Source organism: Ambystoma mexicanum, chromosome 6p (assembly GCF_040938575.1).
Source record: "Ambystoma mexicanum isolate Mex_15411 chromosome 6p, UKY_AmexF1_1, whole genome shotgun sequence".
Lineage (NCBI taxonomy): Eukaryota > Metazoa > Chordata > Amphibia > Caudata > Ambystomatidae > Ambystoma > Ambystoma mexicanum.
Window position 1 is genome coordinate 323,884,676 of NC_090935.1, and position 23,922 is coordinate 323,908,597.

At 48.4% G+C, this 23,922-nt stretch overlaps 1 protein-coding gene across 2 annotated transcripts in view; it reads left to right on the forward strand.

The window, feature by feature from the left end:
- The window catches only part of SUB1 (SUB1 regulator of transcription), a 275,156-nt gene that overhangs the window by 13,806 nt on the left and 237,428 nt on the right, over window positions 1-23,922 (forward strand). The window contains exon 1 of one of the 2 annotated variants that reach the window (XM_069627085.1): window positions 6,182-6,275. The exons of the other annotated variant lie outside the window; for it this stretch is intronic. The gene's annotated coding sequence lies outside the window, so the exon portion shown is untranslated. Of the gene's footprint in view, window positions 1-6,181; window positions 6,276-23,922 lie in introns of those variants that run through there. 2 annotated transcript variants of the gene reach the window in all.

The window sequence follows — 23,922 nt, forward strand, 5'->3', positions numbered from 1 at the left end:
GACATGCTCTACTCCCCTCCCCAATACAAGGCCAAATGTAATTGGTTAAACGTTAAACCACAAATTGAAGTGGATATTTTTTTTTATTTTTTAATAATTTTTGGTAATACAAATTAGTTTACACCATTACAAAATATTTATCAAAAAAGAAGTAACCACATTTCATATCAACATTGCATTGTACATGTATAAAAACAAGCTGAGTCGATACTAGACATTCACAGCGTGGCTTAAAAATTATATTATAATCATCTATAATTCATCACACAAATGATCATGATCCAGGTTAAAACCAATTTCAAGTTCAATTCAGTCTCAATTTTGTTGTAATTCCTAGTGCCGCTACACAACTCTTCACTTTGGTTATCTCATCAACTCAAGAGGTGCCAAATTAATGTATATTCACCATTACAATGACTTGTTACATGCAAGAACCAATTCCAGATACCAATACAGTATGTTGTAAGGTATGGGATAAGACAACACTCATTCATGAGCGGATGTGGCGACACCTTCGTGATACCAGTAACTGTTACACAGACACTTAACATGCAATGACCTAGATGGTATTTGGATACTTAATTCACAAAAATATCATTCCCAATATGCAAGGTATAATTTAATATCGAAAGATCATCTTCAATCATGTTCACAAGTCTCACAGTCGCCAACATAATTGCGTTGGACCGGCCCCACATACAGCGCAGCCAAACCAAGTTACGCCCCTAACGAGAGTTGGGAGCCAAAAAGGATCCCAGGCAAAGGAGCGTTTGTTGTTCAAAGTACGTGCAATACATAAACAAGTGTTCAAGGGTTTCAGGCTCCTTGACTCTAGCACAAAACCTACACTGCTCCAAGTTCCCCATCTCGTTATAGCCTGACCAATTCCTGATAAGAGCTCCCGTGTGCACAAGGTCCAGACGGAATCTCATGTATGTCTTTCTGGCATGCTTGTCTGGAAAACACAAAATATAGGGCAAGCGTGGAGAGAAGGTATGTCTAAAGTTGGTTAGTTGGAAAATGACAAATAGCCTGCAATTAGGTCGGAATTGCATGCCCATGCGTTCCTGAAAAACCTTGTTTTGACTTTCCCCGGCGATTCAATTAGATCCTGCTGCGACATATTTAGAGTACATAGGATTAAAGTCGTGTGTTTCTGAAATCCAAATTGGACACTGGGTGCTCTTCTTGAAGCATTGACCTAAAATCCTCAGAGAGAGTTGACTGGTGGTGAGAGCATTTTGCTATACATGTTTAACATACGCCATTCTTGTTTAACCGCCAGGGGATATAAGCCTAATTCGTGTAACAAAATGGCATTAGGCAAGTACCCAGGGAGAGCCAAAACCCTTTTCCAAACTTTGCCCTGAAGCAGATTTAAAGTGGGACCCAGATTCAATAAGCAAGCATCTAAGCTGTACAGTAAACTGGACTCTACTTTCATAGTGTAGAAGTGAAGCCAGGGCAAGAGTGAGTACCTACAGTACCTAGCAAAAATGATTCTCATCTGGGCAGACAGCTGCCTCAGCTTAGTGTCTAATACTGAACGCCATTTGCCGAGAGACATACCGTTTGATATATGGTATCCCAAATAGGTAATCTCATCCATGATGTTTATAGGTTTGAGATTTACGACATACTTGAACCTCTGAGGTTTCTTCTTCATCTTGAATACAATAATATGAGATTTGGCCGGATTGATTGTGAAGTTGTTAAGCATACAGTATTCTTGAAAGATGTTTAATTTGTTCTGTAGCCCAAAGGGTACCTTATCAAACAGGATGACATCATCGGCAAACACCACCCAGTCAGACGCAGCTTGCCCAGAGTGACCTAGGCCTGAGGGGAAGCTCCAACGGTAGGTTATCTTGCGATCACGTCTTAGCCAGTCAGTCATGGGTTTGAGCGCTCTGTTTTGCCAATGTCGCTGCTGCCAGATCTTGAATGAGGGATATCTCAGAGTCACGGAAGTGGACTTGACCCATAGCCCTGGCTTCTTGCATCATCTCCTCCTTGAGCTTGTAAAAGTGGACTCTGACCAACACATCAACTGAGCCATTAGGATTTTGCCTAGGTCTGGTTCTATGCACCCGGTCCAGCTCCAGGGGAGCGTCATCTGGAAGGGTGATGATATGGCGGAGGAGATCGGCTGCGTAAGATGGGAGGTCTTTATCCGGGATCGCCAGAGGAATGCCCTGAATCCTGATTTTTTGTCTAGAGCGGTTTTCCGCATCTTCTTGTTTGGTTTCTAGTGCCTCACATCTGCACTCCAGTGCTCTGATTCTGTCAGCTCCCTCTCCGATCTCAATGTTCTGTTCACAGAACGTTGTTTCAATTTCCTCGGTTCTTGACTCAATTTCCCCCACCCGCTTGTCCAATCGAGCAATTTGGGTTTTTACTTCTTCTGTCCCCTTTTGGACCTCTTTGGTGAGGGCAGATAAGAGGTCGTGCAAGTCAGCTTTAGTAACAGATTGTGAGGCCTTAGTTCCTTGGTCTTCGGGGGGGGCACTTCCCAATCCACCCTCGCCGCGCTCACACTTCTTGCTTGTCTCTCCCCCGACGGCATGTTCAGCAGCGTGGAGATGTCCGCTTGCTTCACTTATTTATTCGCTTTGGACATCGCTGTGCCGGGAGGCCCCTAGCCCCAACCAGATCCTGCGGGAGCCACAGAGACTCCTGCTCAGTCTTATACCCCGAGAGGTGGGGGGGTGGGAGGGGCTGGGACCGCCAATCTGCAGAGCATCCAGGGGAATCAAGTCTCTCCAGGGGGCCAGGTTAGAGCTCAGCAGCAGCTCGCAGCCCTGGACTCAAATCTTTAATATGGGGGCTGGGCCGGCCTCAATCGGGGGATCCGTAGGTGCCTCCCCAGTTCTTGGGGTCTGTCGAGGGTTGCCCCACAGGGAGTAGTGCGGCAGGTGCCGCCTTACCTTGGTCTCTGCAGGTTGTGGGACCCAGGCTCTCGCCCGAGAGGAGCCATGTGGGGGTGGATCCGTGCTCGAGCTTGGATGGCCTCGGGTCAGGGGAGGGCTATGGCAGGTTCCACCGGAGTTCCGGGGGCAGGTCTGGGTGCAGAGTAAGGCTTCGGGGCTCCAGCTGACCAGCTTACACTGGGCATGAACCTGTTCGCCCTCCGGGCTTCAGTCCAGGAGGTTGGGGAGGGGGAGGATGCTTGCGAGGTCCCCCAGCAGAAAGTTAGGGTCCAGAGCTGGTGTGGGGCGAAAGAGTTCTTTGAAGGGGGACCCCCCCGGGGTCCAGGTGGTCAGCTTACGTTGATTGTCGTCGGCAGGTGGGGGGCGGCCTTGTGGGCCCGCGGTGAGTGTCTGGGCAGCCGGGGGGGGGGGCTCTCGGGCCTCCGTGACAGCGTGACCCCAGCGATCCAGCCCGGGATGTTGTAGGGACGCTCCGGCTGGACCAGGCCCTCCCCAGGCAGCCAGGCGTCACAGGTTTGGATCACTTTGAACCCCCCCCCATCGCCGCTGCTTCTCCACGAGGGGGCCACGCTTCCTGGGTTGGCGCCAGGCCCCTCTCTGCCCCCAATCCCCAAGTCTCGGCAGGGGGGCGCTGGGAGTCAGAGATGGGAGACAGAGTGTCGCCCGGGCCCCGCTCCACTGCGGGCTGCCGGGGGGCTCACCACACTGATGGTTTGTGCAACGGAAGAGGGGGGCGCCAGTGGAGAGCAGAGCGCGCCGCCCGCCCGGGGAGCCCCGGCTTGCGGCTCCGTGAAGCTAGCCGATGGTCCGGCGTGCCGGGCCTGAAGCTTCACCGCCCTCAACCCCCGACGCAGGCACGGATCGGGCCGCTCCGGCTGGATTCAGTGGAGTCCGCCCTTTTCTTTATGAGCTGCGGGCGGGATCTGTGTCTGCCAGGGTCCGAGGAGACAGCCGCGGGACTCCAGTGAGCCTCCCTCGGGAAGGCCCCGCCTCCGATGCCGAGGCCGAAACCCGCGTGCCGGCGATGCAGGGCAGGGTAGAGAAACAGGTTAGCCGACAGAGGCCCCCAGACCCTGGCCCCATTCCACCAAGGCCCGCAGGGGGGGAAAATCACAGCTCCGTTGGTTCGTGCGGCGGAGGGGGGACGCCACCAGTCTCCGGGAGAGCGAGGAGCGGATCCCCGGCTTGTTGCTCCGCGGGATACTGCTGAAGGTCCGGCGTGTCGGGTGCCTGGCCTGAAGCCTCGCTGCCGCAAACCTCTGTCCCAGGCTAGTATCGGGACACATTTTGTGGAGTCCGCCATTTTCTTTACACCCTGCAGGCGGGCGCTGTGTCCATCAGGGCTCGGGGAAACAGCCGTTAGCCCCGCGGATTTGCATCAGGAGCATATCAGGACGTGCTCCAGAGTCTGCTCCACAGGATTTTCTTCCTCTGCTGCTTCAACTCTCAAATTACACCGGGCATAGTGGCTGGTAGCGTGGCGCCAGCCGGGAGCTCTCACAGAGCCAAACCGACCGCCATGACTCGAACCCCCGCCAATGTGTTTTTACTAGTGGGTGTGAGGGTCACTAGACCACCAGGGATGGTTTGAAAGGGGGCGGTGATCGGATCGTGATAGTTACTGTTTTTGCTGGGTTGACCATAGATAATGAATTTTGTTTCGTTTACAGGTTTTTTTTTTAATGCTAGAAGCATCTACTGTGTTATGCAAGTCGTTTTCTTTTTTATTGTACAGTTAGATCACTTGACAGTGGGGTGGATGGTCTGGGCGTTCTGGGGAGGTATTCGGTGGGCTGAGACACAAACTGCAGGGTCAGGCCACAAATAGCCTCCCATGCCAAGTGCAGCGGCAGGCCCAGGGAACCCCGGCAAGGTCCCCATCCCTCCCCAGAGGGAAGAGCTGTAAGGCAGCACAGCCAGAGCTCCAGGCTGGGATTGGGGACGGCCGACCCACATGGAAGACAGGTGCCAAAGGCCATGGACATCACTCCTCGACCATCCTGGAGCTCTGGCTGGCCTTCTCAAGGGCAGCAGCTGTCGCAGGGAGTCCCTGCAGGGTCCCCATACCTTCCGGGGGGGGGATTCTGTAATGCAACCCAGCCAGAGTTTTAAGGATGTCGGGGGTGATGTCCCTGGTCTTGGGCACCAGTCTCCCGTGTGTGTCGACCATCCCCCCAAAGCCCAGCCTGGGGCTCTGGCTGACCTGCGTTACAGCTTTTCCGGTCAGGAAAGGACGGGACCGTGCCAGGGCTCCTTGGGACAGCCGCTGCACTTGGCAATGGACGCCCCATATGGAAGACTACCGCCCAAGGCCAGGGACATTACCCCAGGCTATGCGGGAGCTCTGGCTGGCCTGCATTACAGCTTCTCGAACCGGGAAAGGATGGGGACACTGCCGGGGCTCCCTGGGACTGCCGCTGATCATGGGGATGGTTGACCCACATGGGAGACAGCTGCCCAAGGCCGGGGACATCACCGCTGACCATCCTGGAGCTCTGGCATCTCCTTTTCAAAAATGCATGGGGTTCCCAGTTTTCCTTAGTGGCTGCGACACCTCAGGGCCAAATCTGTGGCTTGTCCACAAAACCGAAATCCTAAAAATGTCCTATTTCAGAGACTGATCACATACTCCGACCCAGACGAAAGCCCCAAATGATAAACCCACCCCCCTAATCGTTCCATATGCAAACCGGCTGACGCACTTAGAAAGTCTGAGAGGAGTCCGCTACACAAGCCCAGCACCCAAGATGGAGAATAGACACCCAACCCACATCTACCTACCTTCAGCATCAAAACACCAACCGAAATAGCTAGAATAGAACGACGAGGAGCAATCAGAACACTTACAAAGCGCGTTAGAACAGCACAGGGAGCGCCCTTACTCAAACTAAACCCTGCCAGGAGTAGCCTTTTGCCCATCCCGATGAAACGGGGATGATTGGCGAGTGCCACACTCGGACAGACTTGGGAACTTCTGTTCCAACTTCCGACTAACAAAAAACTCAGCTTTTCTGCAGACTGATCTCACTCAAAAATCTCACACAACCATCTCTCGCACAACAACCCGCACGCACTTCACAACACATATACAACACCAAAAGCACACAAGGATTGACAACGATCCAACACTCGCACCAAAGCTCAGCACCCGGTGTATACCGAGTTGAAGCTGCCAACAGAACACCACTGCTCTCACTATCCTACTCCCGCTTCATCTACTAACCCAACCCATCTTCTCATTTGCAGATCCGCCAGAGCGCCTGGGGACCAACTCCGTTGGTGCCAGTGTGCGGCACAAATACCTTTAACATTCCCAGTGGTTTAGCCTTTTCCCTTTGCGCCCAGGTAGGTGCACCCACATGTGAGGTACTGTTTTTGTCGGACACCTGTGGGGACGTGGGAAGGTAGGACATCTGTTTTCAGAACGTTTTCACACATTTCCTACTGCATTTTGTTATACAGCCCTTTCATTTCCCAAATGTGACCTACATTTAGTCGTTGCTTTAGGCACACTGCACTTTTGTAACCAGCATAAGTCACCCAACCTTCAAAAGATCTACCTGTGCTCTTTCAAAAAATGTATGCTTGCCATTCTTCACCACATTCGTTTACTTAACATTTGAAAACGAGTCTGGTTAGTCTGTCAGCATAAAAATCCTGTGTACAATTGCTCCGTTTTTGGCTTGCGCTATTGCTTGTTTTGTGAAACATTACCAAAAATTTGTGACTTCCTAACTAGAGGAGTCGGGAGAAAGTAGCCATACATTGCTTCACTCAATATTGACAGAAGCATTACCTTACCAGTCCTAACATATCCAGCACATACTTTTTTCCCCCCAATATATAGAAACTTTAGGTACATAGCTGTTGCCTGACCTGCACAAATCACCCGTTCCTGAACTTAGAATTCTGTCTATTTTCAGAAATGTATGCCTTTCTGGGTTCCATCGAGCTTTCCTACCCTCCCCTTCATTCCTTCCAAGTAGGTCCTAAGGGGGAAACAAAATAGCCTACCTTGCACAAAACTGATGGTAACCATATAAAAAACAAAATAAAAATGTTTTTAGGTTTCCACTCAACCTGTTCTTTTGAAAGTATTTGTTTCTAGCTCTTACAAGAAAAAAAAAACCACAGTCTTCTTTTTACATCATTGGATTGGCATGTTCTGAAAAAAGTAGCGTTCTTTTTTGTTATTTTCTCTCACACCCCCTACAGCTAACTAAGATTCCTTCTTGGCGTTATGACGCCTACATGTGGGAAGAAAAGGGGCCACATTTTGGCGAGATATCTCATGTAACAAAAACATTACAAGGGATTGAATGCTGACATAGCGAAATCTCCAAGAAAGGGTTCAGCACTAGGAGGGAAAACCCTCAACAGTTAAGGGGTTACACTGGTCTTTTCTGGTGCTATTCTTGGGGGAAATGACAACTTGAAAAGCCCATTAGGAGCTCTAATATTTGGAGTCCCGTGATTCTGAGAGCCAACTTAAAACACCACTTTAATTGTTTTTGCATTTTCTTGGGAATACCAACTACAATATCCCATTTAGTGATGTATTTGGTATTCTTAATTTTTTTGAAGGTTAACACTTTTCAAACAATACTTGATTGGGCCGGTGAGTAAAGTATGTGTCTGAATTCTCCTTCTTGGAGTCCTCCCACCCTTTTTCGTGGGGATGCCAACTATAGCCGCTGATACAGTTCTGTAATATTTTGTATCCCCTTGAATTCCAGGGATAACATTTACCAAAATGCTTTCTGAACTTCCATGTATTGGAGACTTGAATACATCATTTGTCTGCACTTAGTTCTCATTCTTTGAGTTCTCAGATCCTTTTTTGGAGGGGTACCAAATAGAATAGCTGTTGTGGGGGTTATATTTGGTATCCCATAGATTGAGGGTTAACATTCAACACAATGCATCCTGAGCATACCTTGCATTGGATAGGTGGGTAGAGTATGGTACTACACTACATCCTTCTCGAAGTCCTTGCAACCTTTTTTGCAGCGTTAGTATAGCAGCTGGTTCAGTGCTGTAGCGTTTGGTAACCCTTTGATTTCAAGGGTTAACATTTAACAAAACACCGCTTGAACATGCTTTCCGTTGTGGAGGTGAATACATCATGTGTCTGCACAATGTTCTAGTTCTTCAATCCTTTTTTGTGGGATATCAAATATAATAGCTTCAATGGTGTTAAAATATTTGCTACCCACTTCAATTCAGGAACAGAGCAGGGCAGCACTGAGGATATTGACTTGCTGGAGGTATTCAAACTACAACATGACCGTCTGCTACAGGTAGAAAAACTACTCTTCAATATGGTCACGAAAGCTCAACCTCTGACGAATATAGAGCTCTCATGTGGAGGAATGGAGCCGGCAATTGAGGTTTGTCTCATGCCCGATAGTCCCTCTGCACTGACGGGCATAATTGACACTCAGTCCACCTCAGAGCCTCAGGAGCCCTTGTTGACGAGCGAAACAGACGGGGGGAAAACACATGTCAAGAGACAAGGCACTTTATCTCTCGAAAGGCAAAGCAGTCCTTTTTGAGGGCCTAAAAATGCCTTAATCTTGCAAAAACCACTCGGAAGAAAGTGGTTAAAAAAAGGCACTTTGGAGAATTGCTCTCATGTCACTAAGGAAGCCATTTCAGCAGTGAGTGGAAAACCTGTGCGAGTATGGATGATCTAGCATTAGATCTCCTAGATCTGAATGAGGAAAGTAAAAAACACCTTCAGATCAAGGCATTGAAAAGTGCCAATGTGCAGGTACCATCTGGAAAACCATAGCTTTTTTCCAAGCATCGAAAGTAGTTAAGCCTCAGGAAGAAGTGGATTGAGAAAGCACCACAAAAAAGGACACTGTGCCTTTGCCCTCGGTATCCAACCGTGAGGGTCTGTCCAATGGGTTGGTGGCATAGGAAGATGGCTCCCTGGGTAAAGCAGTGCACGAAAAGAATGACTCGAGGGCACCACCTTCGCGGACATCTCCAGCCATGAAGAGCAAAGCAACCAATGAGGAGGATATATCGGGGAAGGTCCCTTCAATGAAGCCTCCCTACGATATGCTGTCCTTTGTAGAGACCCCCAAGGATATGAAACAAATACTTGGATGGGTAAGCAACTTGGACATAAATGGCCCAGTACGGATCAACAGGTCCTCCTTGATGAACTCTTTCTTCCAGATTCCTTCACTAAGAAACTTGGCATCCAAGGACTTGGATTGGGTAAAACTTGCACCCCAGAACAATCAAAGAGTGCTATGTAGAGTCCAATCGCCAATAATTACCAAATTGATCCTGGACTTTACAGACGACTTTGAAACCCTGGGTCTCTCCCCTCGACTGTTCGGTGACATGGTCCTTCCTAGACTGTTACGCCTGTATCCAAAGAACCTGCTGGATGTCTGCCACTAGCTCCATATAAGTCCCACGCCAAAGAATTATCACAACTGGCCTCGCTGACACAGGCGCTAAGCGGCCTCTCATGGCTGGAGCCACTGATCAAAGTGGCGGCCGCTATGAAAGCCGACACCCCGAACTTATAACCCACTGGGATTGCAGTTGCCTCTTGGAACTGCTGTGGTGTGAGAAATCTCAAGGCCTGGCATACACAGGTTGGGACCTCTCATGGTCCCGACATTTTATTATTGCAGGAAAAAATGGCCCTACATGAACCCGTGGTAGATGGCTACATATCATTTAGCGTTCCTGTGCGACGGCACCAATCAGGTCGACCGTGTGGCGGTATCGCCATTCTTATCAAAAATAGCTTGAAGGTGTCGTCACTTCTACTAGATAAGTCGGATACATTCATACTGGTGGAAATGAGGACCACTGGTACCAAGTTCAATGAATTTCTCCTGTTGTCCATTATATTGGAATCCCAGTGCCGCCTCATTGGAATCAACCTTAGCAGACCTAAACTGGACCTTAGGAAATGCTGCGCTGCGTTTTCCTAAACATGAAATATTAATTGGTGGAGACTTGAACTCTTATCTGGAAATAGATGGCAGCAATCCGTTGGCATACCATTCTCATCCATATGCACAAACAGGCTTGTAGGAGAGGTAAATCATGGACCAAATTTTTTTAAGCCTGGGGTATTTACCCAATTACACTTGCGACTCATAGGCTCAAGGTCTCCTGGCAGCGCGGGAACTCCTTGTCTTTAATTGAGTACGTGCTCACACCGGTGGCATGTTCAGGACTGCTCGACCCCATTTCAATCTTGAATGTAGGTCTGAGCGACCATCGTATGCTGAACACGAGGCTACATATTGGGGTTGACCCGTATGAAATTGCAGAGGCTGCGGCACTGGTGGGAAGCGACAGGCATACTCTGTTAGATGGTACCCCAGTATATGCCAGAAACTGGTGTTCCTTGTAAACAGGGACCTGTTGGTGCCACATGACGATCAGGCATCCGCAGGCACCAGGGAGAAAATGAATGAACTAAATCTGACGATGATCCATAGGCACCTTATGAGTTTATCTAAGGATCGCCTTAGTAATAACATTCCAAAAGTGGCACGTTTACATCAGGCAGAGGTGGCTACTCTAAAAACTCAAATATAGTGAGCTTCAAAAGGCATGATCCCTCGGCAACAACTTAGCGGCCTACAAAATAAAATAAAAAATCTATTATGGCTAATTATAAGTTCAAGTTGAAGGTGCTGCGCTACACTGCCCACAACCTGGCAAACCAACAGATGATTGAACAGCTATCTAACAGGAATACCAGGGAATTGTGGTCCACACTAAGAAACCCCACAGGTAAGGTGGATAAGCGCATGGTTGCGACCATATCCGGCTCAGAATGGCAGCATTATTTCACTTAAAAATATGATCTTCCTCAGCATCACAGAAAACTGGAGTCGGTCTCTTTGCAACTACAGTTTCCGCTTGTTTCCCCTCGGGAACTGAAAGACTTAATCTGGGCCATCGCGCCATTGAAGTACTCTAAAGCGGCAGGGCCGGACGGGTTGCCTCCTTGTGTTTTTAAGGACGACCCCCACTTTTGGGCTAGATACTTATTGCCCTTATATCAGCGAGTATACCAAACGGGCAAAATACCTGCCTCTTGGCTCATGGCAATAGTAATCCCAACCCACAAAAAGGGCGTACTTAATGATCCAGAAAATTTTCAGCCAATCGCCTTAATAGACATTGCAGCAAAACATTTTGCACGCTTAGTCTTGTGCGAATTGGAGAAATACATCACTGCCGCTGGAATCCTTTCTAAAACACAGGTGGGCACGCAGCTCAATGCATCGATTCTTGCCCACTTAATGTCAGCATCTCGCAAGTTGGCTAATGGACCGGTGTATATGGCAACATTAGATTTATCGGCTGCGTGCAACAGCGTCTTGCGCTATCGCCTATGGTGGAAGATGTTGTCTTATGGCATTCCCTCCGTGCTGATAGCGCTAATTGTGGCCCTTCACCAAAATACATCGTACAGGGTTCGCATTAGCTCTGATGGCCTGTTATCCGACAGTATCTGTACGAGAATTGGAGTGAAGCAGGGCTGCAACTTGGCAGCGGTAATATTCAACTTATACCTAGCCGACATTGAGAAAATATGGGAGGGAACTGGTCAGGAAGGGAAACCTGTCAAATTCCCCCCCTCCCCGAGAAGCGGAACTATTCATGAACCCGGAAGCGGAGGGGGAGGCCCCCGGGAGCGCGAGCCACTCACCCGAGGGATCTAATAGTCTCTCCGCTCATGGTCCCGAGTGAAGAGGCGTCGCAGGATGCGGGGTCCGCCCGCCAAGGGGAAGAACAATCGCTGAAGCCACCCCCTCGCTGTCTACCGAAAACCTCACTGAGGAGTAGGGAACGCAGCTAAGGACGTGGCCCAGGGCCTCCTGGGCCCCTGGCCGACCCAAAGATCCACACACAACCCTGCACAGTTTCATTCTCAGTCAATGCATGAGCCCCTAATGCCTCTCAACTAGCTGGTAGCCACGGCCCAGCCGACAGCCTCGTTGGTAGAAGGCTGGTCTGGATACCGACACCGATTCTCTGCTTTAAGTTTGGTTCTTGTTTCTTTTGTTTGTTAACCATGGTTAGAGGAAAGAGGGTAGCTGGATCTGAGAAGATAGCTGAAGGAAGGGGCGAGCCAAAGGGCAGGACGCGAGCGACATGGAAGGGGGAGTCCACAACCTGGCAGTCAGACGGAAGCAAGGAAAAGCCACAACTCAACCCATTGACGAATGGCCCAGCCGGATAGAGAGCTAACCATGTTATCCTGGAACGTCCAGGGCCTTAATGCCCCGCGGAAGAGGAAAGCTGTAGAGCACAGGCTTTCCCATCTGGCTCCGGATATTATATGCCTCCAGGAGACTCCCCTCCTCAGGACAGTCGAGAGCCGTATCGCTTTCCGATACTACACAAAATGCTTTTTTGCCTCTGCAAGCCTCAAGAAAAGAGGAGTGGGCATCCTGATAAGCCGAGATCTCCCTTTCACGAAGGTCACAATCGAGAGAGATCCAGAGGGGCGGTACATTCTTCTGAAAGGCCGGCTGGTAGAGCTTCCCATCACCATTGCAGCCATATACTGCCCGAAAACAGCACAAAGCCTATTCCTCCGCAACCTGCTTCCCATAATTTCAACCTTTACTGAAGGTCATCTGCTCATAGGGGGCGACTTCAACCTGACCCCAGATCCTAACCTGGATAAAACACTCCCTCCATCCAAGGAAGACTTTGGCAAAGCTCTCGCTATGGCAATGTTCCTGAGGGAAACCTACTCATAGATGTTTGGAAGTGGGCCAACAGGGGAACCAGGGATTACGCATTCTTCTCCCATGCCCATCTGGGACACTCTAGAATCGACCTCCTGCTTCTCTCAAGTTCTCTCATTCCCTGCGTGGAAACTATCCAAATAGGACACACAGCCCTTTCGGACCACGCTCCAGTCATAATGAAATTGAGGGTTCAGAGCTTTCCTGAACCGACCCAGCGTCAATGGAAACTGCAAGATCAGATCTTGACAGACATAGCGACCAGAACGGAAATAGCGGAAGCACTTAAGAACTACTTCAAGGAAAACACCATCAGAGACACAGCGATTTCCACGATCTGGGACGCCATGAAACCAGTGATCGGGGGTACGACTAATGATTGCACGGCCAGGCTACGAGCAGGACAAACTCGAAGCGGAGGTAGCTGAGGCGGAACGCATCCTGAAACAAGGTCAGAACAGGAAAGCGAGTTGCATCCTCCAGAAAGCAAAACGCTCCCTAGAAATGCACCTAGCAGACAAGGCGGCCAGGGCACTTACATACACCAAGCAATTCTACTATGTGCACAGCAACAAAGCAAACCGCCTCCTGGTCCACAAATTGAAAAAGCTGCACTCGAGGAACTCCATCCAATGCCTCCAAGACGCACAAGGAACACCGCACTACGCCAACTCAGAGAAGATGAACATCATGACGGCACACCACAGAGCAATCATGTTGGGTTCCCCCATGGCAGCAGAAGCACATTCAAGATGTCTAGATGGGGTACAGTCGGGCGTCCCTCACCCACAAATGGCAACCCATGAAGCCCCGATCTCTTCAGAGGAAGTGAGTGAGGTTATAGCAAAATTGAAAAACTCAACGCCGGGTCCGGGTGGGCTCACGGCCCCATTTTACAAGAAGTTCTCATTCATACTCGCACCCCAACTGGCTCTCCTTTTCAACTCCTTCCTCTCGTCAGGGACGACCACCCCCTCGATGGAAGAGTCGCTAACGGTGCTGCGCTTAAAACCTGGCAGGGATAGGAGCCTTTGTGCCTCGTACAGACCCATCACACCCCTGAATACTGACGCTAAAATCTTCACCAAAATTCTAGCTAACAGACTGGCTCTCCTACCCCGGACATCATACACCCGGACCAAACAGGATTCATCCCCGGCCACCGCACTCAAGACAACATAAGAAGAACTATTAACGTTATTGAATCAGCCAGCAGGAAGGGCCAGGAGTTGATGGTGCTCTCGCTAGACGCTCATAAAGCTTTTGATGTACTTGATTGGGGCTATATACAAAAATCATTAAAGCACTATGGATTCGGCCCCAACCTCATAAAATGGACACTAGCTAACTACCAGCATCCATCCACCAGACTGAGAATCAACGGAACCAAATCCGACACAATTCATATCGCAAGAGGCACAAGGCAACGATGTCCCCTCTCCCCGTTGATCTTCGCCCTCTCCATGGTGCCGTTCGCAAGCAGGGTTCGGCAAAACGAAGCAATCCAAGGCCTGACAATCAAATCCCAAATATACAAAGCCGCCTTATATGCCGACGATGTCCTCTTATCACTAACCAATCCCAGGGAATCTATGAAAGCTCTGTGGACTGAACTGGAAGAATTCGGGGAAGCATCGGGGTTCAAGGTCAACAGGTCTAAGTCATCAGCGCTGGGCATCAACCTCCCCCGGCCTCTGACCACAGACCTGGAAAACGAATATCGCATACCCTGGGCGGAAAAGCACCTATCATACCTAGGGGTCCAGCTGGCAAACACACCGCACAGACTATACAAAGCTAACTTCCCGCCGCTGTTAAAAGAACTCAAGAGCGATTTACTACGCTGGCAGAAACGGGAGATCTCCTGGTTTGGAAGAATCCTGGCTCTGAAAATTAACCTCATTCCAAGATTGCTATACCACTGCACAGCCCTACCAACTGCTATCCCGAAGCAAGCGACACAGAAACTACAAAGGAGCATCATGAGATACATCTGGGAAGGAAAACAGCCACGCATCCGAAGGAAACTCATGCTGCGGGGCTGGGCGGTTGGGTGACTGGGAGCTCCGGACGTTACCAGATATATCCTAGCTGCCCAGCTCTCGCATGCATTCGCGTGGCCTCCTGTCTCGCCTAAGCCCCGTTGGCTGGAGCTGGAGGAGGCCTGGAGTCCAGTCGTGATAAGCGCACTACTTCACATGAAAGCCTCCACGGCCTGGGCAGACAGGGGGCCGCTCTTGGCAACTGAAAACACGGTGGCGAGCTGGAAGAAGGCAGCGCGGCTATGGAAAGTCTGCAGCACAACAGGCCCGCTCACTCCGATCTGGGCGAACCCGGAATTTTCACCGGGCATCATCCCCAAGCACTTCTCGAAGTGGAGGGAGGGAGGACTGGAGTGAGTGCAGGACTTTTTCGAGAAGGGAAATCCCCTGGACTTCAAGGCCTGCAAGGCGAAATTCAAGGTTTCTGAAAGCGAGAGGTTCAGATATACCCAGCTGACACTGGCTCTCCAGCAGGAGCATGAAAATACTCGGAAGCAGAGACCTGACAGCCCTGGAGCAAACCCTCACATCGCCTCCCCCTAAAGGCAAGATTTCTACCCTCTACAAGATTCTAGATAAAACCGACCCGCAAGTAACCGTACATGCTCAAATGGGAGAGGGACATCAGGAGACCCTTCGGGCCGGAAGAATGTGACCAGATCTGGAAAAGAGCAAATGGAAACTCGAAATGTGTGTCCAACAAGGAGGGAGCATTCAAGATATGCTACATGTGGTACCGAACCCCAGAATCGCTCAACAAATGCAACCCGGCGATCCCACCGTCGTGCTGGGGAGGGTGCCCAGACAAAGGCACCCTATACCACCTGCTCTGGACATGCCCCAAGGTGACTCAATTTTGGAAAACTGTGCTAGCACAAATCAACATGATCACGGGCCTGTCAATCCCGTGGGACCCAGGTATCGTACTGTTGGGTGCAAGCGGTGAAGGCCAATTCCCTCGCTCAGGCCATAGAGCAGAACTTTGCTCCCATTTGCTGACGACTGCCAAGATCTCAGTGGCAAGGCTCTGGAAAAACCCGGAGGGCCCATCGGTCCAAATGTGGTTGACTAAATGCTGGGTCATAATTGCGGCCAAAAAAATCACTGCACTTAGGTTCGGGAACAGAGACAAATTCTTTCTTACGTGGTCTCCCTTCCTGGACTATGCACAGACATACCCAGGCCTGGCCCGACAACCCCCCTCTCTGCGGTGGTTGGGCAAATATGATTGAAAGAAAAGATGGAAGAGCTGTCGGGAAGACCCTCCTGGGGAGTTCCAACTCACGCAAGCAAAAGCAGAGCCAAAACAGCAAAGCCCCGGAACCGGACGGTGCCCTCTCCCCTCACCCAACAGGATCTCAGAGCAGCATCATCTGCCAGGAGCCCTTAACACGAAGAGAGTCCTCGAGGATGGCACGCCCACCAAACTAAGACCTCCCCACGCATTTACACCTTACCCACTGACCTACAGTTATTGTTTGTTTCAGGTTTATTTTTTCGGTTTATGTATCTTCAAGCTAGACAGTGCTGACTGAAGCACCCACATTGCACATGCCATAATGTATAACGTGCTTGTTGGAAAAAACAATAAAAACATGTTTGGGGAAAAAAAAACACATTGGCCCTTTCCCAGGCGCAGATTGGCAGATTACACTAGCATCTGCCCCCAGGGAGGACTAAATGACATGCCCCATCCATTTGGCTCAAGAGGGGGAGAGCGCCAATTCGCCCCTCCCTTTCATAAAAGCCATCTTTGGTGGTCTAGTGATTTCCCCCACCCCCCAGTAAAAAGAAATGTACCCCTTCCTAGGGACAGATTGGCAGATTACACTGCCAATCCTCCCCCAGAGAGGTCTACACATGCCCCACATCCATTTCGGGTGTGGGGGGTGGGGGAGAGGGCCACCCCCTTTCATATAAAAAATCCCTGGTGGTCTAGTGAGCCCCCATGCAAACTGAACAACCCCAAGTGGTTTAAAAAATAAAAAAATGATTATTAGTTTGCCCCTTCCCATGGGGCAAATGGACAGATTAGTGTGCCCATCTGCCCCCAGGGTGGGCTAAACATACTGCCCCATGCTTAGGGGCCAGAGGGGGAGATGGTAGCTTATATTCTAAGCGGCCCACTAACTCCCCTGCCGTTTCAAAAAAGGATCCCTGGTGGTCTAGTGGCATTGCTGGGCACGGTGTTGGGTGTCCTGACCCACGTTTGAGCTATCATGCTGCAACATTTGGTGCTGTGGGCTTAGAAAATCCAAGATGGCCAAAAAGCCCACAAGTGCGCCAGAATCCAGGAGAACCACGCAGTTTGTGCGCACACCAAAATGGTTACCTCACTTGCCACCCACCAGTGTAAAGAAAGATCTTTGTTAACAAAATCCACTGTTACTGATGTCAAAAAGTTGCTGAAATCGTGGCTCATCTGACCACTTTAAAGATTCAAACCTTTTGTGGGGTTCCACATAACCATTTTACTGTAAGGAGCCCCATCAAAACAATGTTAAGCAAGGATTATTTACTACCATGTAAGAACCATTCCTGTTTGGAATGCATTAATCCAAGAAAGATCCCAAAAATGGATGCAGTACCAACAAAATCCTCAAGGCGGCGCCAGCGGTCTAAACTCTGACAGGAGAACTAAGTGCAGTTGCTGACAAAGGGATTTGACTCAGCTGACTTCAAAGACTGCATTTTAATTAAAAATTAGCCACCTGCTGTTCCCAGAGGCCAGAAGCCTGGGAAACCCTCTCACCTCAAGAGATTCACACCACAGCCCAGGATATCACATGGTCATAATAACCAAATGGAAAGTGACCCCCTGGTCTGCTGACCTCAACCTCCTGGAGACCACACAATAGGCTATTGCACTTCAATAGAATATGTTGATTTTGACTGTTTCCTGTCAAGAAAGGCCTGCCTGCCAGAAGACACATGTGATCACTGACCCACCCAAGTCTTGGAGGCGGACTCCAACACTGAGAACTGAATTGAAAGCAAAATATATATTTTACAGAAACACTGATAACTCTTTGTAATCAAATGACAGGAATGTATAACTTTGAGAGCCTTCATTTAAAAAATGTACCTTCGATTCAAGCCCCAACTCTAATTTGTGTGATGTTCTGGGGCAAAACCCTGCTATTTATGTATACTACAGACTCTGTGTTTAAGCTAGAGACATGGTAATTTACTGGAGTATGTATGGACAGGCCGTGTACATGTGTATAAATCTGGAGAAAAATCCGATGTTGCAAAACCCACTAAAAAGCACCAAAGGTTGCCATTTCTGAATGCAAGCCCCCAGGAAGAGCAGAATTGGAACAGGGGCTACCTCATGTGATATGTGATGGGTGCATGTAATTTCAAACCACTGTGTATCTATGAAATATGTCTTTAGGTCAAATATAAATTGTGTGTAAAGTTGACAGGGGTGGGTTCTCTGTATCATAAACAGACCTCATCATGATGACACTTCCTCCTCTTCCCCTTGATTGGGGGAATGAAATGAAGTGGCCAATGACAAGTGGAGAGGGGTAGGGCCTAGAAAGCTAGCCTCTCCACCCACTTTCAAAACACATAAAAGCAGACAGTCAGGACAGATGGGGACATTCTATTCCATCTGCTGCGGGACGCTCTGCCGGGAAAATCCATACTTTACCTCCATCAACCTCCAGAGAGCCAACACAGAGACTTCAATCTATCCACCTTCAGAGACCAAGACTTTACTTCAGAATTTGTAGCAGAGAGGTCAACTACAAGCTAAATCCCTCTTTAGCAGGCCTCAAATCATTGCCACTATTCACAGCCAGGCAAGCTGTTTGAATTCTTTGCAAGAACTCTGGCCATTTGCCAGGGAGCAGTGTTGTATCCAGAGAGAGACCAGCTGAACCGGAGACCGCTGTATCCGGACCCACAGACCTGATCAGAACCAGAGACCCAGACCAGCAGAGTAGAGCTGACCCAGACGCTGTGCGCAGAAACCGTCCGTGGCGAGTGAAGAAAACCTGTTGACCAGATCCGTGGCGAGGCCTATTTCTAAATATATTGTGAGTACCTAGCAGAACTGTGCAGAGCCAATCTCTTAGTTAAAATAATATAATTCAATCTATTTTAATCTAACCAGAACTGCCTCCTAACTGTCACCTGTCATTTGCAAAGCTGTCACTTGTCATTTTCTAGCTGCAAGCTGTAACCTGTCGCTTTGAACTTTTAAAATTTCAAATCCGACAAACTACCTTTATTTAATCGTCCGTATCTCTGGAACTGTTTGGGCTAGGAACTTTGTTTAACTTTTTTCCTCTGCAAGCTTAGAATCTCAGCTTTTCAACAAGCTTAGAACCGACTCGCTACTCCGTATAATTTTGCCGTAATCACGATTCTCGCACTCGCGAATTTTACCGCGATTTGCGATTTGGTTAAAAATCCAGCCACGTGTGAAAACAGCAGCTTCATTGCTTTCCTTTGCCAAAAATTCGTTTAACCTGCTAGTTACTCCTAGATCCTTTCTAAAGTGAGCCTGAACTCATGCAAAGTATATTTCACTCACCCTGAACCTCCTAAAGGTAATTAAAACCATTTTCAGCATATTTCTCACTGCATTGTCACCATATTCAAATCATTTTGCCTGTGTTTCAAAACTCCTATCTGTTGTATAAGCTGCTGGGGGGGGAATTGAACTGAATTCTATTTGATTGCATTCCTAAGAACTGTGTCATCTTCATCTCCTTGCAGTGCATAAAAGGGGGGGTGAATTGTCCAAGAAAGTGATTACATTGTCTTTTGCTGAAATCCTATCAAGTTATTTTCTGTACTGCATTTCATTCCACATTGCATCCATTTGAAACCATAAAAGTATTGTTGCTGTCGTATCCATCCTATAACCACTCATCATTGATTATAAAGAAGTGTGCTAGTGCCGGACTATCCATTATTGATTACTGCTCAGATTAAGTGTGATATTCAATTATTAATTTATTATAAAGTGTGATATATATATATATATTGATTAAATTATCAAATAAACCTTTTAAACTTGCAAAACAGAACTACTTCGTGGCTCAGTGGGGTCAGGGGGATTCCAAGAGAGGGGTGTTATATAGGGGTAGTCATCCAGAACGCATGAATTGGACGTAAAGATATATCAATAAGGGTTTCCATTCAGTATCCCAGACTAGGCATTGATTTAGCTGTAGTGTTGAATTGAATCCTCTTACAACGGCTTGAATGATCCATGCCCAGCAATACTTCACAGTAAGTGTCATTGGAAAGGGGAGAGCCTCCCCTTTACAAGGACACGTTCCTCGATAAAAACGGCATGAAATGGCCGAGATGGAGGGAGAAACATACCTTCAATTTCACTGCTACAGCTGGAAATGTCTGCAGCGGTGAAATGTACTTTGTCTCACGTCAGCACGCATTATGAATGCAGACGTGAAACTGAATGAAATCCAACACCTGGGGCGTGAGGAGGAACCCCCTCCTCATATTGCCCGGGGGTTGAATTTTTAGTTTGTGCGATCGCTGCAATGCAGCGATCGCACAAACACCAGTGCTAAGAAGGATCCATCTCGTCCTCAGCACTGCAGACGTAGTTCAGAGGGCGAGATGGCTCGCCCTTGGCACTTAAGGGGTTAAGTTGCAATGTTAAACATTACTTCTCGAAATCAAGGGGAATACCAAAAATCACAGAACAATATCAGCTGGTATCCTCACAAAAACATGATGGGAACACTCCAATAAAGTGAAAATAGGTCAGGGACCTATTCTCTTTACATCCCCCATTCGAAGTATTTCAAGCAGGACTTTGTTAAACGTTCGACCTCTAAATCAAAGGTATCACCAACTCTACCTTTCACCTGTAGAGTCTACATGGAACCGCTCTGAACTGTCCACACAACATCCACCAATAATATGCAAATGACGTGGAGCTCTATCTCAAGATATCCTCCATCAAAGAAATCCAAAGGCTCAAGCCCTACCTCCCATTGATCTAGTCGTGGATGTCCAGTGCTTACCTGAAGCTCAACCTCTCCCAAGACTGAATTCCTAGTGCTGACCATCAACACTGAACACCCTGACATCTGCTATGTACCTCAAGAGCGTCGCACTCCAGCTGGCCACCTGCTTCAAGTCCCTTGGGTTCGACAGACCACTCTACTTCAAGCAGCACATAGCAAGAAAGACACAAATGTCTTGGTGTCAACTTTCTCTCAGCAAACCCACACAGCTCTCCAGTAGCCCGCCAAAAGCATCTGCTTTGCTGGGCAATGGAAGTCCATATAAGGATTGTTCTGGCCTCGCAAGCCAGGAAGAAGGCTAAACGACAAGATGGCCAAAGGACAAGTGGAATACTGTGGCATGGCCATGTTTTGACCACTAGCCACAGTTGGTAACCAAATGCAGTAAATGCGGCAAGGCTAAAACGAAATGCACCAAAAAATGGTATCGGTCCCTGCTGCCACCAGCTTGTCAATTTAGCACACCTAGAGTAACCAACATTTCTGAGTGTTAGTCTAGGGCAAAACAAAAAGTGTACCCCAATGTACAGCATTGTAAGATGCATTGTACAATGAGAAAAGGTACCACAAGTGGTTAAAAAGTTGCTAATAGTAACAAAGTAACTAGATTAAGGGAAACCATGTTTCCCAGTACTGGCAACCTGAAAGACCTGTTACTTTCCCTATAACAGATGAGCAAAAGCCAGTGTAGTGAAGCTTATGCCTTCACTGCACTATCAAAAGAACAGGTCTGATACAAAAATAAAAGCAAAAAGTTTGGGGATCCATAGAAATGGAAGAAAGGGTTGAGGTATTGAGGATTCTTTCCCAACAGTGTAAGGCCTAACATGCTCTATGCTGAGGTGAGATTTCCCTACCTAAAGAAACCAAGGGTGGTCTGAGTCAGTAAGTTCAACTTCAGTCTGTCTGTGTCCAAAACGTATGTTGCCCACACAATTAAAGCTAAGCACTGTGTAGGGATATCGACAACTAAAGAAGTAGTGTTCCAAATACAGTTCTGAGCCTCTTCCAGCTCCTGGATTGCTTTCCAGCTCCCCTTTCCCAAGTTGAAAACAGTTCCACAAAGGCTATGTGTCCCTTCCCAAAGTTCAAAACACAGTTCCAGAAGAACCTCGGGGTTCCCTTCTCCAAGGCAACAACAAAGTTTACAGGGTCTTGGGATTCCCTTTCCCCAAGACGTTGGTATGTCCGACTTGCCAACTCTCAATCTGTTCCAGTCTCTTAATACTCAAAACCAGTTCCAAGTCAACTTTTAGCTCCTTCAGACCTTTCAGTAGTTTAAAGATTGCTATCTTCTGTGTTCACCTCAGCAATCTACTTCGTAAGTGAAGCTTCTTTTCCTTGGCTTTCCAGGCAGGGTATCCTTGATCTAGGCACAGTTGTCGGACCACACAGTCGACCCATTAAAGGTCACTCAAGCGATAACCATTGGCTTGCTTGTCCAAACAGGTTTCTCTGTCGCTACACCTGTGCTCTGGTTCACATTCACTTGGATTTCTCCTTGCCAGTCTCTTGGCTTTGCCACAATTTGTTATTCCACACAATTCACTCTGTCTCGCTTTTTCATCACCTTACTTTCATCATCTTTAGCAATGTTCATTGCCTGTTTTTCACTTTATTCTGAGAGCTTTCAGTATTCATTTATATGATTTTCTCTGTTTGCATTCTATTTGTATGTTCATCAAAACTTTCCTTCAGTTCGATATTCAGTAATACTTCACTTTCTTTCACTTAAAGTTTAACTTGCTTACACAGTTTCAAAAAACCCCTCACTTTGGTTTCACTTTCCATTTTACATATATTTCCTTTCATCTGGCAGTCATTGCTGTCCTGTAATGGCGCCAGGAGTGGCCCGGTTCGGGTGTTCCCTTTTGATACACTCACCGGTCCTTGGCCTCTCCCCTGGAAGTCTTCTCTTTTCGTTCCCCGCACATGTCGCTGTAGCTTTGCAAGCAGCGCCTGTTCTCGGCAATCTCGCTGTGGGTTGCCGGTAGCTCCGCCCGTTGTTTGCGGATGCTACTGGTGGCCTGCAGCGCCACTTGAGTCTCTTCCGTGCCCCACAGCTCCAGCAGCGGGCACCTGACCAAGGAGGCTCAGAACACTCTGACCCTCTCACAGCCTGCTCGTCCCTTGGCATCTGTCTCTCTTTCACGATTGCCAGCATCCTGGCCTCCAGGCAGCACCCTCCTCGTCAGCCTACTCCGTAGCAGGATTTCCTCACTCTCGAGCCCTAACACCCGGCCCGGTTTCTCTCCTGCTGGTATTCACCCACCCCCCCACCCCCCCACTACCCCTGCAATCCCCTCACCTGATGGCTCCACCTTTTATGCAACTGTTGCCTATTAGCAGGTTGCAGGTGTGAGCCCTTCAACTCAATTGCCTGACTCCAATTACTTATGTTCTTTGGACATGCCTGACCCTTATGCTTTTCAGTTCTTCCTCGTCCCAGTACCATAGTGTTGTAACTGAATGTTAGTGTGCATAGCTCCTAGTCGCCTCATCCCAGTACTAGAGTGGTGTGATTGAGGGCAAATAAGAGTACAGGGCTGGCAACAACCTATGGAAGTAGAGGGAGGGTAGGATTTGTTATTACAATGGAAAGAGGGATACCATGCCTTGCCCAAGACACTCTTCGCCACTCCCCAAGGACCCTCCACCCACGTGATGCTCCCTCGCATCTCCAACCCCAGGGTCAGGACCCAAAAGCGATGGCCTTTCCCTGGCCCCCTGAAAAACGGATCCAAGGGGAGTAGGTGTAGACATGTATTCAGGTTTTTCACACCACACACTTTCTACACATGCCCTGATAGCTAGTGCACCCCCTGCTAAACATCCCATACTGCACATTACTCTCAAACCAACTCACTCCTCTTATCACTCACGTCCACCCTAACCAACCCACCACACTTCAACTTAGAACCTCGAGAGTGCCATTAGACCATGGAAATTGCAGTAGTGCACCGAATACATCAACTTAACATATTCTTCTTCCAATACAATGGCTATTTGAAGCAGGTTTTTTAAATGTTAACCCTCAAAATCGAGGGAATATCAAATATTACAACACTATCTTGTATAATATTTGGTATCGACAGGAATAAAGCATAGGACTTCCAGAAGGAGCCGTAGTGTGAAGAAATGATGTGCTCGCTTCTCCTATACAGTGGGTAGTTGAAGCAGT